At 39.5% G+C, this 15,646-nt stretch overlaps 1 protein-coding gene across 1 annotated transcript in view; it reads right to left on the reverse strand.

The window, feature by feature from the left end:
• The window catches only part of LOC121593706 (protein dead ringer-like), a 106,895-nt gene extending 98,922 nt beyond the window's left edge, over nt 1-7,973 (reverse strand). Inside the window, exons 1-2 of the mRNA XM_041916296.1 lie at nt 7,679-7,973; nt 6,584-6,835 (exon numbers count right to left, since the gene is read on the reverse strand). The gene's annotated coding sequence lies outside the window, so the exon portion shown is untranslated. The remainder of the gene's footprint in view (nt 1-6,583; nt 6,836-7,678) is intronic.
• Between the last annotated feature and the right edge of the window lie 7,673 nt (nt 7,974-15,646).

The raw sequence follows: 15,646 nt of genomic DNA on the forward strand, positions 1-15,646 counted from the left end.
TCGCTCCCCCTCTCTCTCTCTCTTCCCACAGCCACAAACGTTAATTTGTATTAATTGCTGGATAATTGTTTTGAATTAATTACCGCGGATATTGTGTACACCCCGTGCAGAACAGGCAAACACGCACTGGAGCTCGTACAAACCGAACCGCCACCACGACCATCACCACCAGAGGAGGAAGAAGGTCCGGTACTAGATACAAGAGGGAGGGACGACTAGGCAGTGTAAAACGCAAACAAAATCCCAGCAGGCCTTGGAATGGCATTTTGAATCCGATGCAGACCGTCGTTTTTCCCTTCCACACAACCAGCCTCGGACGCGTTTTCCTCGTTGAGGAGTTTGTTTTTCCCTTTTCATTTTCGTCTACACTTTCGTCTTCGGTTTGGCAGCTCCAGCAACAAAAAAAAAAACTATTCCAAGAAGGGCGTAGATTGCGTTTTTTGACCAATCTATACGCTCACCCCTATCGTCTCGTCTTGGTCTTAACGTCTCGGTCACGCGGGCGATAACGGCTCCCTTTTCCTTATCCGGTGCACTCTGCACTACTTGCACAATAGTTGAGAGCGGTGTGCTGTGCTGTGCAAGCGCACCTTCCCCCCAAACGGTGCAGACACTTTTCATTTCCCTTGGGGTTGGTTCATTTATATTTATATAAATCATAATTATGCACAGCGCTTCCGGGGGAAGCGAGGGAGCGTTTCCACTACCAGGAAAGTGTTTAACCAAGCACAAGCCTTAATCCAGAATCGGGAATCGTTAAGCAGCGCAAACAACTGTGCTAGAACCAAAGGAAAGCTTACACAACCTTCTTCCTCTCCCTTCGCATCTTTCCTGCCTGCTTTCAGGTCTATTTCTACACATCATTTTCTACCCCCTTCCCAACGAAGAAGTAGTCACGGGAGGCGCAATTTGTAAACACATCTGAAAAGCTCCGCCTTCTACTCGCGAGCTTTTATTTTATTACACTACTTTTTCACGCACAAAAGGGCTTTTGCGAAACGTTCTTTGCTGCATTTGCATTGCACGCGTATCTTTAGCTCGTGTTTTAATTACAAATTCATGTCCCTGAATATCTACTGACGTTGTTTTGAAGCAGTTTGTCTGAAGGTTAAATGCAGAACAACTGCATTTCTGCGCCCTCTTTTTGCAGTGGTGTGGCAAATCAACACTTCCTTGCTTCTTCTTATGCTGTAAAAGAATCTTGAAATGTACGTTTTTAATCAACGTTCAAGAGGAAATGCCCAATTAGAGATATTGTTAAAAAAGGTTAGTATAAGAGCTGGAACAGACCAAAGACTGGAAATGGTTTAAAATCGATGCTATACAACCACACAATCCATTGCAAATTCGTCTGTTCAAACTTGTCTGTTTGCAGCATGCAAAGGAAAAAAGGTGTAAAACGAAATGCTCATCCGAGTACGCTTTAAATATAGACCAATACAGGTAGTCCCCGATATTCGCCATACTCGATATACGCGATTTAGCTATACCCTATTTTCTGAATTTGACAGTTCTTTGAGTAAAATGCTAAATAAATTTCTTTTGGCCGAATTTTAAAAACCATTTTAAAAAGTATAATATTGATATTTTCAGTTGAAATCAGATCAAATAACTAAGTGGCTTGAATATACCACTTCAAGCAAAATTATACAAAAATTAGCTATAATTTGACTGATAACCTTTAAATTCGACATACGCTATTCGCTCCGATCCGCATTAATAGCGTATATCGGGGAATACACCTGTACTGTGAATCCTTTGCAAGTACTCGTCACACACACACACACACTTACCAACGGTGAATCATCGCCAAGGTCGGAGTCAGTGTCCCGTTCTGTCCGGCAAACACTTGGCTCCATCGCCGCGTACACCGGCACAGGTTCTCGATTCTTAACCCGAATGGTGAAGCCTTTATCCGTCTACCGTATACGGTAGAAACTCTCTGCTTAACGATCAGATACGCGCAAAGTGCCGCAAGATTAGAGTAGAGTTTGATTTTTGAGAGTTTTTTCAAATGCCCCAATGCAATATTTTTTTTAAATGCAATTTCCTTTTTTTCAAATTCACGTTTTTGGTCAGTCAAATTGCAAAACTTTCAACACGCACACCAACAAACACTCACATAGTAAATCACACACGTACAAACACATAGAATATACATTTCAAGAGTTACCTACATACTGAATTATACATTATCTGTTTTTGTGTAACATGAAGAAAGTCCTATGCACAAAAATGAGTAAATCTGGATTTGGAAATGAGTCCAAAATTAATCTTAATTTTTTATTTTTTTAACCTTAACTGGATAACACTGGATCATATGGTGATCATGTCGTATAATATCATTAGAAGCGTGGCAGGGACTCCATATTTGAACCGACATTATCACACTGCAATTAATGCCTTCGATTAAGGTGCAAAAAACGGTTTTCACTTTGCTCCAAAAAGAAAAAAAAGAAACAAACGCAAACGACCGAGTGAAAGTGTTCCATAATTCTATGGACGACCCCACAAGGGTCATCGGTGATACACACTATTCGCGCACTTTACATAATGATTGGTTTCCTGCGTTCAATTAATTACACACATCGACGAAACTGATCGAAAAAAAAGTCAGTCTTGCCATCCGACATGATTAACTATCGAACACAGTAACGGCGGTTGCACTAGATATCATGACAAAAAAAAAGACGACGACGACGACGACACTCCTCCTGCTCTGCCCAAAATGCTACCGGTGGTAATCTAAGCGCTGTCTTTTAACGATGACTAATGAACAAACACACGACGCTTTGGTGTACCAACGATCTTCCAACACCAAAAAGGGGGCGCGCACACAAAAACACGCACGACGAACAGTGAAATAGAGCTAACCGTATAGCAACTGTTGCCGTAACGAATTAATCGCCTTTCACATCGCTTACCTTACCTCCATCGAAAGACGAACTACGTACGATCGCTTGACAATCTCAGAACCGATTTGATTTAACGAAAGATAATGAAAAAAAAAACGAACCAAAACCAGGACATTTATAGGCAGGCGTTGAAGGATTTAACGAAAGTGCTAGAGGGTTAGGATAAGATCCAAAGCTTCTATAAAACAATTGAAACGAATTGAAACGAAACGCATAGAAAAACGAATCATGACAATTGGGAGTACACAAAATATTTAAAGTTTTTGAGGAACGTAATTTTATGCCAATATTCAATAAAAATTTTATGTATATTACAAAGCTAACCGCTCGCGCCTATAGAATAGATATACACCTACCCTAAGCTGCATCGGAACTGTTTCACAGCAAATTGATCACCAATTATAAACAGCAGAGTTGTCTGCTGAGGTTAGACTCGGTTGCTACCAAACCAAACACAGAACGAACGTGTCTTCGGTACCACGGTCCTTATCGATCTGAACGTTTTGTCCCACTTTCATCGTTTAAATAGAACTTTGCTGCCAAAAGTTTGTCACTTCCCAGCATTGTGAGAATAACGACAAAATGCATAAAAGTTCAAACATATTTTTTGCTTCTAGGAATGACTTTACGACAGCTTTAGCTCCTGTTATCACCTGCGCTTAGTGCCCCCTTTGCGAAACCGAAAACGAAACTCACTCAGGACCCACCGCATAGGATCAAACCCGCTCCCAAGGACCACACAGAAGCATGTGATCCTTTAATGTCTAGCAAAGGAAGCAAAACGGGCACAAAAATTCTGTCGAGACATTTAACACCTTATCTTCCAAACACCAAGCTGCCGAAATAGCGCCCTGTTTCGAGCGTTGCAACGGAGCCGCGGAACTTCCCCCAAAGTTGCGTTCTTGTTGTTTTTGGCCAATGATATTTTCCAGTAGAACACCATTCCATTCGAAAGATAAAACAAAGCGTTGTCGTTTAATGATCATCACCAGATGCGCCGTGCATAGGCTTTGCAGTTTGGAAGCATTTTTTTAGTTTTGGCGTCCAATACTTAGGACGATTTTTTATGGATGTATAAAGTTTTAAGGGAAATGCTGTAAAAACAGTCACCAGAATGTATAACCGGTTACAAGACCACCAGGGTAGAGTTCAATACGCCGGCAAAGGGTTAAAGCCGCTCGGCGGAATCTCATTTGGTGGTCTTTGGTACAATTGCATACCGGTTTAAGAATAGGTGTCACTGTAACGGTTTTTTTTTATATTATTGCATGCGTACAAACCGAACCGAAATGTACCTCCTGTTTAAGGTATGTGAACCATTTAAAAATGGAATTCACAACGTATATTTGCAAAATTAACAATCAAATATCATAACATTTGTTGTTGAATCAAGGGACAAAGTAACGAAATACGACGATGATCAAAGTATCATAATTAACTTCTTCTTCTTTTTTGGCACAACAACCGTTGTCGGCCAAGTCAAGGCCTGCCTGTACCCACTAGTGAAGTGAGCTCGGCTTTCAGTGACTTAATTGTTACCATAGCAGGATAGTCAGTCCTACGTATGGGGGGACACGATCTATTCGGGGCTTGAACCCATGACGGGCATGTTGTTACATCGTACGTACCACCAGACCGGCCCTCATAATCATACTGTTGGCATATATTACCAACTTAAAAGCAGGCATATGAAAATAAAACATCAGAAAGGAAATGTTTTTTTTTATGAGCTTAGTTTTGTTTGCCATTTTGTTTAAATAATTGCTAAACACTTTTTGTTTGATATTCATTTATATGGTTTGTATTTATTGTAAGCAAAGTTGTCTAGTTATTCAAAGCTATTCCCACGGTAATGTTGTCAAATTGTACGATCCAACAACATGCTTGTCATATATTCAAATCTTTTACGACACGAGCCTTTTTACGAAGGATTTTTTACGAAAGACCTGCGAAAAATAAGATTGTGAAGTTCACGTTATTCTTTTTGGCGTAACGACCCATGCGGTTTTGCCGGGCTATACAGGCTTTTTAGAATTTTTTAGGTATCACGCATCCGGATAGTGAGTTGCTACATGGGGGACTTGAACCCACAACGAGCATGTTGTTTAATACGTTTGCGAAGATTGTAAACTTCTTCTTGTTTGGCACAACAACCGCTGTCGATCAAGGCCTGCTTGAACCCACTAGTGAAGTGAGCTTGGCTTTCAGTGACTTATTATTGTTACCATAGCAGGATAGTCAGTCCTACGTATGGGGACACGGTCTATTCGGAGCTTGAACCCATGACGGGCGTGTTGTTACGTCGTACGAGTTGACGACAGTACTACCAGACCGGCCCGAAGATTGTAAACACCCGGTGTAATTTTTATGGTTATCTCTACTTTAAAACTTTTAAACCTAAAACTTTATAAAACATTATAGCCTGACCGTTTCATCTAAATACAATAAAAACGTGAAATGAGAAGCGAGGAACCTGCTTCAGATCTAGCTTCAATACAGAGCGTTTAAAACGCGTTTTTGTATGAAGTAAAAATAAAAGATGAAAAAGTAAGACCCGTCGAAGTTAGTTTTTCAATGAGGAGGTTACTAGAACAATACTAATCGCCGAAATCGAATTATAACACAAATAGGGCAATAATTGTTACTAATTTGGTCATTACATTATTATACCATTACAATTTTGCATGACAAATTTGTTCTACCAGAGAAAACACATATTCATCGAATACATTCCATTTATCAGTTTATTTTTTTATATAAGAAACGATGTAAGTACATTTCGTTTGTAATTAATATTTTCCTCAACATTTAAAACAATACGATCCATTCAATACTTCCGAGAAAGGTATAAAGTAAAACCGACCGTAAAAAGTAAAATTGGAGATTAGAATTTGAAATTCTTTCAAGTTGTATAATAATAAATTTCAATAATTTATTTATTAGCAATTATATTTTTTCAATTTTAAATGACACCCATGAACAGTTGTAAAATTATCAGTAGAGAACAAAAATAAATACTAAAAGTAAGAAGTGATAATAGGCCCTATTACAGTAAATTAAAAAAAAAAGTTGAAGTATGATGTTGTATGCATCAAACGATAGCTAATTGCATTATTCTGGGTTTAGTGATGCTATGAAAAATTAGTCAAAAAATCAAACTTAGTTTTTAGTTAAAAAATCTTTATTCTATAATTTTATTCGAACGGTGAAGTGATAACGCATCGCATTCGAATCGTGCATTAAAATAAGTTTTTATTTTCTGCAAATAGTTTACAAATAGGAATCTATAAATAAAGAAATGACGGCACAATTTTTTCGTTTTATAGTCTTTAAAGAGACCTCGGCTCAACAATGTGTGACATAATTTTAAAAAAAACACACACACACATACATAAACCACAATTAGTATCGCAAGATTGTGATTTGATGTGTACCGCATACCAAATTTACAAATCAAGTGTAAAACGAACACAGTTAAAACCCATTCATGCCTGAGGACCTGATTTTGGACCGGAGGAAATTTTTGTTTGAAATACATAATAATAAAGACTGAATAAAACAATTGTAAGCAGTTACTTACATTTTTTTTAAAGTAAACATGAGATGTTATCTTCAGAAAAATAAAAATAAATAACTCAAAGGAAAACAAATAATAAAACCCGACATACCTTTTGCAAAGTAGAAACGATCCGATCGGTCGCGTTGCAAATATTCGTATAAATGTCAATGATGATAATTTGCCACTGTTTCCATTCCACAAACGATTCAGATGATAAAAATGCACTTCAATTTCTGCAGGCAAAATTCAATACACTTCATATCACACAGTTCACCAAGATTTTCTTAGTGCACCAATTAAAAGTGCAACAATAAATATTCAAAAATTCCACACAATTGCACCTTCTACCTGGCGGAAGACACTAAAGGAATGCACACTCAATTCATAAAGCTGATCACTTTTTCAAACTTTTTTGGGAAGGTTTTGCTCACACTAGCTCTCGTTAGTATCTTCCTTGAGAAGCACAAAGTGTGTGTGTGTGGTTGTTTAGTTGGGATCAACGAAAATAGATGTGGCGGCACACGCTCGGCTGATTTAGTCACTTTCACTCTCGGCTGGTCACAGTTTAGCGTCACTGACTCTTCAAACGAATTACCAGATTTACACGCACAGAAAGCAACGTGTCGTCGTCGGTCAGGCACACAAATGAGACACGCACTCACACGCACACGCACGCAGTTGGTTGTCACCTGGTAAACATTAGATGTACCACCACATCACAACATGCCGTGGAACAAGCCGGTCCCGGATGCAAATTGTCGCGTCTCTCTTTCACTGCATGGGATGTTGTTTTAGAATGCACTTAAATATGTCGCACTACTCTCCCGAGTGTAAGTGAGCACAATGTTTCCGTTGTAAAAACAAACCGTTGCTTTAAATTGCTGTTAAACATTTATTTGTGCCAACGTTAAACCGTAATGTAAAATCACAACGCAATTAGATACAAACAGATTTTGCAACAAACGCTCTACAGTTATGGCTACGATCGGCACCAACGCCGAAATTCGCGCAAATACACGCACCTTATGCACACTACGCGCCACATGCGGGCAACCGGCAACGAATGAATGAATGAACGCGTCAAAGGGTACACGCGACCCAGCGCAACATCTCCCCCTACTGTAGCAGCAATCAACAACAGCAACAGCAAGCCAAGTGAAAAAACTCCCCCCCCCCCCTCGAAGGTGGGAAAGCAGCAACTCACCGATCACACACAACTAGGACACACTACAATTGCACTCCAACACTCTCTCTCACACACACACACGCACCAACTATCTTTTTAGTGGCAGGTGGTGGTGAAGGCGTTGATACGCGAGTACGCGCACGCGTGCGTATTGATAAACACACACTAGGCGTCGAACCCGATCCGATCGCTACAGTGCGCTAGCTGCTATCGTCGGCGGTGAGGCAGCAGCACAACCACGGCCAGCTTCAGGATTCCGTTTGACGTTTCTCGACCGAACCACACCACCGTACGTACACACTCGTATGCGCGAACAAGGCGCCGGCTTTGACTGTGGCAATAGGGAACGGAACCGGAGCTGGTTGGCTTCCTCCTGCGTTCGCTGTGAGCACTGTGGGCACAGCGATGCACAAAATTGGTATAAACACATGCGTCAGAAGAAGATCGACAGTTTGTCGGTGATGTGGGTATACCCTTTGAATTCTTGTTTCTCTCAATATTTTCTGTACAAAAACAGGGAAAGTCCCGCTATCAAGGCATCTTATTGAATGTGTTATTAAATTTTCATCGTTTGGCTTTGTATATTCGAACTCTTATTCTAGACGGTTATACAATGTGTTATAAACTTCAATAATCAAGTAACTGAGTTTCACCATCTACCATTATTCCATCAAAATAATTTCTTTAAATTTCTTTTTTTCTGCGTCAAACTTCTTTACACACCTAATGCAATTAAATTTTCCATAAAGTGAGATCACACGCGCTCACACACCACCACGCAGAGTTGCGTTTTTCCCGTAGCAACGTACTTGTAAAAAAAGAAGGCGGTGTACAAGAGCGTGCGACTGTGTGCGTGCGTTCATCAATGAAATTCTCACCTCCGTCTCGTTCATTCATCACGCGCACTTTTCTCACTACGAGCGGGTGAGAAATTGTAAATTGTTGCTAATAAATCTGACCTGCAAACAAAGAAGGAGATTTAACTATTAATGAATTAAACTGAATCTTATTTTATTTATTTTCAATGTTAAACTGTATACAAAATCGGTAAATCGTCACCAAACAGAACAAACTGTTGGTGAATTTCAAACCAAAATGTTTTGTTTCTATCTCACTTGCACGCGTATCGGCAGAACGAGACGACCCGATGGTTGCTTCTCACCACCGAAAGGGGGATGAAAATGAAAACCCACTGTTGTTCTCCGTCTAGATGCACGATTATTTCTTTCCGGCGCGCGCCCTTGCTGCTGCAAAATTGCTGTAATTATTCATTACACCCTGTTCCCCTCGCTCATGAATAAATAATCAAGTATGTTCAAACATGGTGGAAGTATGGAAATGTGCGCCATGCGCACTAGCGGCACATCGGGAGCATTTCGATAGCATCGCCACTCGCTATCAGCTCTAAGGCTAAGAAAGATAAGCAATATGGTGCGATCAAGTTATAGCTGCCAGGGAAATGTCATGGCATCCTCTTTGAATCATACAAGCACACACACAGGCAGTACGCAGTGTGCTTTCTTGAAATTCGGAATCGGAAAAGCTGTGCCCAAGCGTATGCGCATGGGAATGAAATTTATTTTGACCATACGCACACGCACAGCAGGACACACCCGAGGAGTTAAGGTCTAAAGATTTATTCAAATACGAAATTGATCAACAAAACGCACCCAAAGAAAATCGTACAACATGCAGCAAGCTGGCTACCACATGTTTTCCCCCCGCTCCCTTCTCCCACTCTATCGCTCTCTGTCTCTCCTTCTTGGGTTTAACCCTGTTTCGCTTCCTCCAACGGGGTATTGCTGATAAAAATGCATCCTACTGCTAGCGTTTGCAGCGTTCAAACTTTTTTCCTCATGTTTTACTTTGCCTTTTCCTCGCTCATTCTCTAATTCGTTGCAATGCTCGCTGCGTACCGTAAGTGTAGGCAAATGCACTGCACAGGATGTTGTGCCGCGTTCTAAGCTGCCCTGCAATGGAACTGGATCTTGGCATGCTTTTTTGGTTTGCTTTTCGGAAATCCTCTCCACTATGCGCTTTTCGGATGAATTGCTTCGTCCTTTTGCGTCATACGCCATGCAAACGGGAAGCATATTCGATGCGATCGTAACGGAAGCGTGTTTTTTTTTTTGGAAATTTTCATTTTATGAATATTTGCATCATGGCTGTTTTTTAAACTTTTGGATGATTTTATGTTTATCGGGCGCTATATATTGTTGTAATTTTGTAAAGGACTTGTTAATTTATTTCTGCTTAGTAATTGATCGTCATTCATTCGTTGCTACATTAACTACAAATCATTGACGTTCTTTGGAATTCTATGTTAAATTTAAGAAAAAAAAAATGGTTTACCCACTACAAAAACTACCTTACTATACCAATATTCAACTTTTCATTTAATTATTATTTTTATTCTTAACATTCTGAATCAAACTGTCAGCCAACTATCAAGCGTTCAACTAAAAAGGGTTCCACTGTTGAATTCTGACTGAATGTGTTCGCCCGTATTTTGAATTGAGTGAATATTTAAACATTTAAATGGGTCGGTCCCGTGGTACAGTCGTCAATCCACACGACTCAATGACATGCCCGACATGGGTTCAAATCTCGTACGACATGAGTCTCCATACATAAGACTGACCCAGCCAAGCCCGACATGCACCACCGATCGACAACGGTTGTTGCGCCAGAAAAGAAGTAGACATATTTGAATATATTTAGTTTTAATGTAAATAATTAGTTATTCACATACCTTCCGACATGCACCATTTCATCTAAAGCACATCCATCGTTCATGAATGCAGTTGGTCCTCGAGATACACGGCTTTCTGAATTTGAGAGTTCTTGCGGGCAAATTGTACTGGTCAAATGATTGATTAATCGACCGGTTCTAATAGATATCCTGAACATTTCTATATTTGTAACAATTTTATAAGGTCATTCAATTCCCAGGACCATTTCTTTCCATGCCTAGTATAACAAATCGACGTTGAAAGACATTTAATCATTCGATAGATATTAGACAGATATTAGACCGATTTATTAATGTGATACTTTTTTATTAATGATTTACTCTATTGTATATGTTTGTCTCAATAGGCTAAACATGAGGCTAGATATAAATATAGTGATTACTAATATACTAGCACGCAATAAATGAAACACAACTTCTGTCAAGGTATTTTTTTATTTTTAAACAATTAGAAATGTATCTTTAGGAACCTTTATTAAATGTCTCATAAGCATCAGCTTTTTTTTTTAAACTATTTTGCAAGTTTTCTTTCTTATCCCACTAGCAGCTCGTTCTATTCTAAGTCATCTCAGTCATAAGTTCAGTTTCTTAAGAGGTCTCTCAGTCTTTTTTTGTCAAAAAATTTGTAAAAAAAACTGTAACATACACAGTCTTATGATTGACTAAAAAAATAAAGATATTTATGAGCTTTTCCCCTGGATTCAAATTAGGAAAACGTAAAACCATCGTTTGAGACAAAAAGTTAATACATTTTTGTTAAAAAAAATTTAAAAATCAAGAAGTGTTTATTTGAAAAGCACAGCTCCTATTTTCATTGCTGGTTAAGGCTTATCCCTGCCTGAGGATTGGGGCAAGGTAACTGTTGTACTTATCACCACGGGACTACTCTTACTCGTACACAAACCCTCTTTCTGGACACTTTCCTCCGTCACAAGCCTGTGGAGGAATTCAGGAGGAATGAACTGGTAATCCAATAATTATGATACTGACATATTACTCGCTTGTATATTTTGATCAGAAAACTGAAGCGTTTAAACACATATCTTCATCTTCTATTTGGCGTAACGTCCTACACGGACATGCCTATACAGGCTTTCGAAGCTGTATTCATTACCACGCAGCCGGATAAATCAGTCCTTGCTACACGAGGAGGCTCCATTCTAGGCTTTAACCCATGACTGGCATGTGATTGAGTCGTTGGAGTTGACGACTGTACCACGGAACCGACCCTTTAGTTCTCACTAAACACATGTGATTTGTTAATCAACATAACTGTTCGTCCAGTCTGTCTTTCTGTTTTTGGTTTAGTTGTATGAACATTGCTTAAGTTGTCCAGATGATCTTTGTTCTAATTTTTGTTCATTCAAAGATGTAATAACGTTACTGTTGTATTTATTTTCTTTTTTTTCTTGTCATAACAAATTGATTGACACTAAAACGACACACTGGTCCTGTCTGACACTTAATTAACAAACTAAAACTTAGTGCTCAGGAAATTCGTACAACTTTGCATCCTGAAATTACACATCGAAATGCTTCACTTTGCTAATAAAACTTTGTCATAAAATTCGAGCCCCACAACAAACATCTTCAAACTGTACTAATTCCTCTGCCCAAATAGCAAATTGCTAATTGATTGCATTAAAGGAGAGTAATCACATTCGCGTACCGTACGCGTCGGCAGATCGGTTTATTGCTCGCTCCGTTCATCATCCCTGTGCGGCGGTTGAAGCAAACTTTTACGATTCCTTCCAGCCGCAGTCGTAAAGTTTGCTTCCCATCAGAGGAAAAAAAACCCCACGAACGTTTCGGAGCACAGCTTTCGGAGCTTGAACAATGACTGAGATGGTGTATGATTTAAATAGTTTAAGCATTAAGTAGGTAAGCATTCCAAACATGCGCTTTTTACTTTGCTCACAGGATATTACGTGAATCTTGGACCAATATTACCTTTCATTCTGACCCTGCCGAATTACTCAGGACGATCCCGACACACACACACACACACACACACACACACACACACACACACACACACACATCCAGCAGCAAGTGCATTAATCGTGAAAATGGTTGCATCTCACACCAAACGATGCTTTTACCAAGCGTTTCTTTCATCGACTGTGCTCCGTAATCGCTCCGCTCTAGCGAAAGCACCCATTCATCATTATGCAAATACTTGTGTTGGTGGTGGTGGTGGTGGTGCTCGTTAATTTGACTTATCATTTATCTCACTAATTGATTTTCTCAAACCAACTCGCCAAATGACGTAGCCCGGGCCCGGGAGTGACGGAATGTTTGGCTCCGGCTTCTCGGGTTCGCTGCCAACCGGTAGGTGGGAAAATGGAATTGATCTACTTCCCCGCCATTCCTGCCAATCGGTAATTTATCGTGCAAACATTAATTGCTTCCCGTTTAACGTATTGCGAGAAGAAGATGCTGCGGCGAGATGTGAAATCCTTGACGGACAAGTAAAATAAAACAAGTTTTTTTTTGCAAAATCTACCAAAAAACTAGTAAAATTGTTAGACAAAAAGCGTGATAAATGAAATACACTAAACAAAAATGTTTGGGGAATTTCTTGAAAATTTAACATTCTCAACACTTCCCAACCACCCACAATTCCGATAACCACCGTTATTCCAATACAGATAGCAAAATGCTCATCTCGTCCTCACTAGCACTCTCAGTCCCTTTTCCACAAGACGATGATGTAGGTGGTTTGGGTTGTCTTTGGCTCTGATGCTCTGTTCTTTCGCATAGGGCGCATTAATTTACGTCCTCTAACGCTTCTCTAACATCCGAACCTTGCAAGCAACCGGCACAGACAGGAGAGAAGGCAAGGAATTGCACGAACCAAATGGGACAGTGCGTGACATTATTGCGCGACACCTCAGGTTTTCGGTAGTTTGAACTATCTTAAATTCGTTCTGGTGGAGTTTTATTGTTATTGTGTATTATCAGATATTTATTTTAATTTCTGTTCTATGTATTATGCCTTATCCCAGACATACTCGCCTAAAACATTTTCTGTTTATCTATATATTTGACAGTTTAAGAAATGTTTTGCCTTAAAATAACTATTAATTTATAGAAATTACATAGTTTATTATGAGATGGTGATGTTTGGCATCAGACGCCTGCATACTATTTGTCCGCCTATATGTACGTATAGTGGAAAGCGAGGCAAAATGGTAACCTAAAAACGTAAAAACGATGTTATTTTGATCGTCTCGAAAATAAGCTTTCATAATAATTTAGTAAAAACTTAGAGAAAACAAGATGTGCATCCAGAAACGTGATAATCATCTATGATTTAGGAGAAAATTGTAACAATTTTACTGTATTTTAAAAGTTTTGTTCGGGGCCAAATGGTCGAGATGTTTTGACAGGAGCAAAATGATGAGGCTAAGGTGTAAGCGAACGTCGCATTATTTTTTTTCCCTAAATTAAACTATGATGTATGTATACTCTATCCACAAGAAAAAAATTCTGAAAACACGTGTTTTATTAAATTATTTCAGCAATTTACTAAATTATTTAACAAAACACTTTAATAAAAACTCTAATCTCTACCTTTACGATTCTACCTAGATGGCAGATCCAATCAAACCAATGCCTAACGTTCAATATTTGCCCATTTGTTTTGATGTGTTTTGACTATTACCATTTAACCATAATAACCATTAACCATTTTGCTCCTTAGCTAGACCATTTTACCCCCCACATTACATTTTCACGACTTTTGATGTTCATTTTTAAATATTCTACACTAATAAGACGTTGAAGCATCAATTGTCGTCAAAACATCTGCTTAAAGTGGTTTACCCAATTAGATACGGAGCAAAATTCTTAACACTCCCATTTTGTTTCGCTTTCCCTTATATACCATGCGATTCGATGAACTATTAATTAGATTTCCTGGCGGTCCCGTGGTACGAGTTGACGACTTCGCACAACTTAACAACATGCCCATCGTGGGCCCATCGTAAGTCTATAATTGACGTCCTACTAAATAACTCTCAAAAGCCTTTAAGTTTGACGTTTGCATTAAAAGAGGGCTTTTTCGGTTGACTGTAGAAAAAAAAAAACAGAAGAGAGATATTTTTTTTCTATGAACATCCTTTAAAAGGTTGTTATCTAAGCTTACTTGCAAAAATAAAGCTACGACCTTGCGAGCTGCTTTTCGTCAGTTATCCGGAATTTTCGCCATGGTGGATGAAGACATGCGTGTGGGCATGTTTTAAGTTCTACCTTCGCTTTTTATCAATACCTTCTCATCTTACGCGACAAAATTCATGGATTATAACTTTTGCATTATGATTTTTCCGAAAATTTCGATGGGACGCACCTGGGGGATGTTGGACCGGTTCGCGGACTTGGGTATCATATCGAAATTCCGCCAAAATTCGCCGTTCAATTCCAAGTCAACATCCAAAATTATTATCCATATTTTTTTTAATTCAAACGTTAGCCCAGCATGACCGCATAGGTTGTTATGCCAAGAAGAAGAATCTTTCCAGGTTGAGATGATAATGACCCTTTTCATCAAGACCCTTAGTGATTAGTTGATGTTGGTAAAATTTGCTCCTTACTGTGGCGGCACTTACACTCCCCCTAACACTTGCTAAATCCTCAGTCCACGAGCCTGGCTGAACCGATCGGGGTAGATACACCGCTTCGCGATTCGTAAATGAGGTTCCGAGAGCGATTTTCCCGATAGTATCCTTTGCATCTGTAAAACCCAATCCCACCGACCACGACGAGGGGGAAGGAAAGATAGGGCACAGACACCCGTTTCTGGGCTGGATGGCGTGGTACGGGGCTACAAGAGGGCGCAGACGACGCTTGGCGCTGTATTTATTTATATTTGATGCTGATGAGATGTAATTCATCTTTCGAATCATTAATCACGATACCGATTATGTAGCGTTCGCTTCGAAGCGACCGGTTCTAACTCGCTCGCACCGCAGTTTAGCTCAAGCAACATCAACAATCCTTCCCACTTGTGGGAGGTGTGATGGAAAATGGAATGATTGTATTTTTTTTTCTTTCGTTCGGAGTTTTTGTTTCTTATAAGCTAGTGGTTGTCTGAGTGTTCTGATGAGTCGGATGCATTAGAGAGGTGGAAAACATGCCGGGAGAAGTCGTCTGGAAAACATGTTCCACGTTGAGGACAGAGCATGGTGGGGCTGCTTTTACTGATAAGAACGTTTAAGGTTATGGATGAATGT

This window comes from Anopheles merus, chromosome 2L (genome assembly GCF_017562075.2).
Source record: "Anopheles merus strain MAF chromosome 2L, AmerM5.1, whole genome shotgun sequence".
NCBI lineage: Eukaryota > Metazoa > Arthropoda > Insecta > Diptera > Culicidae > Anopheles > Anopheles merus.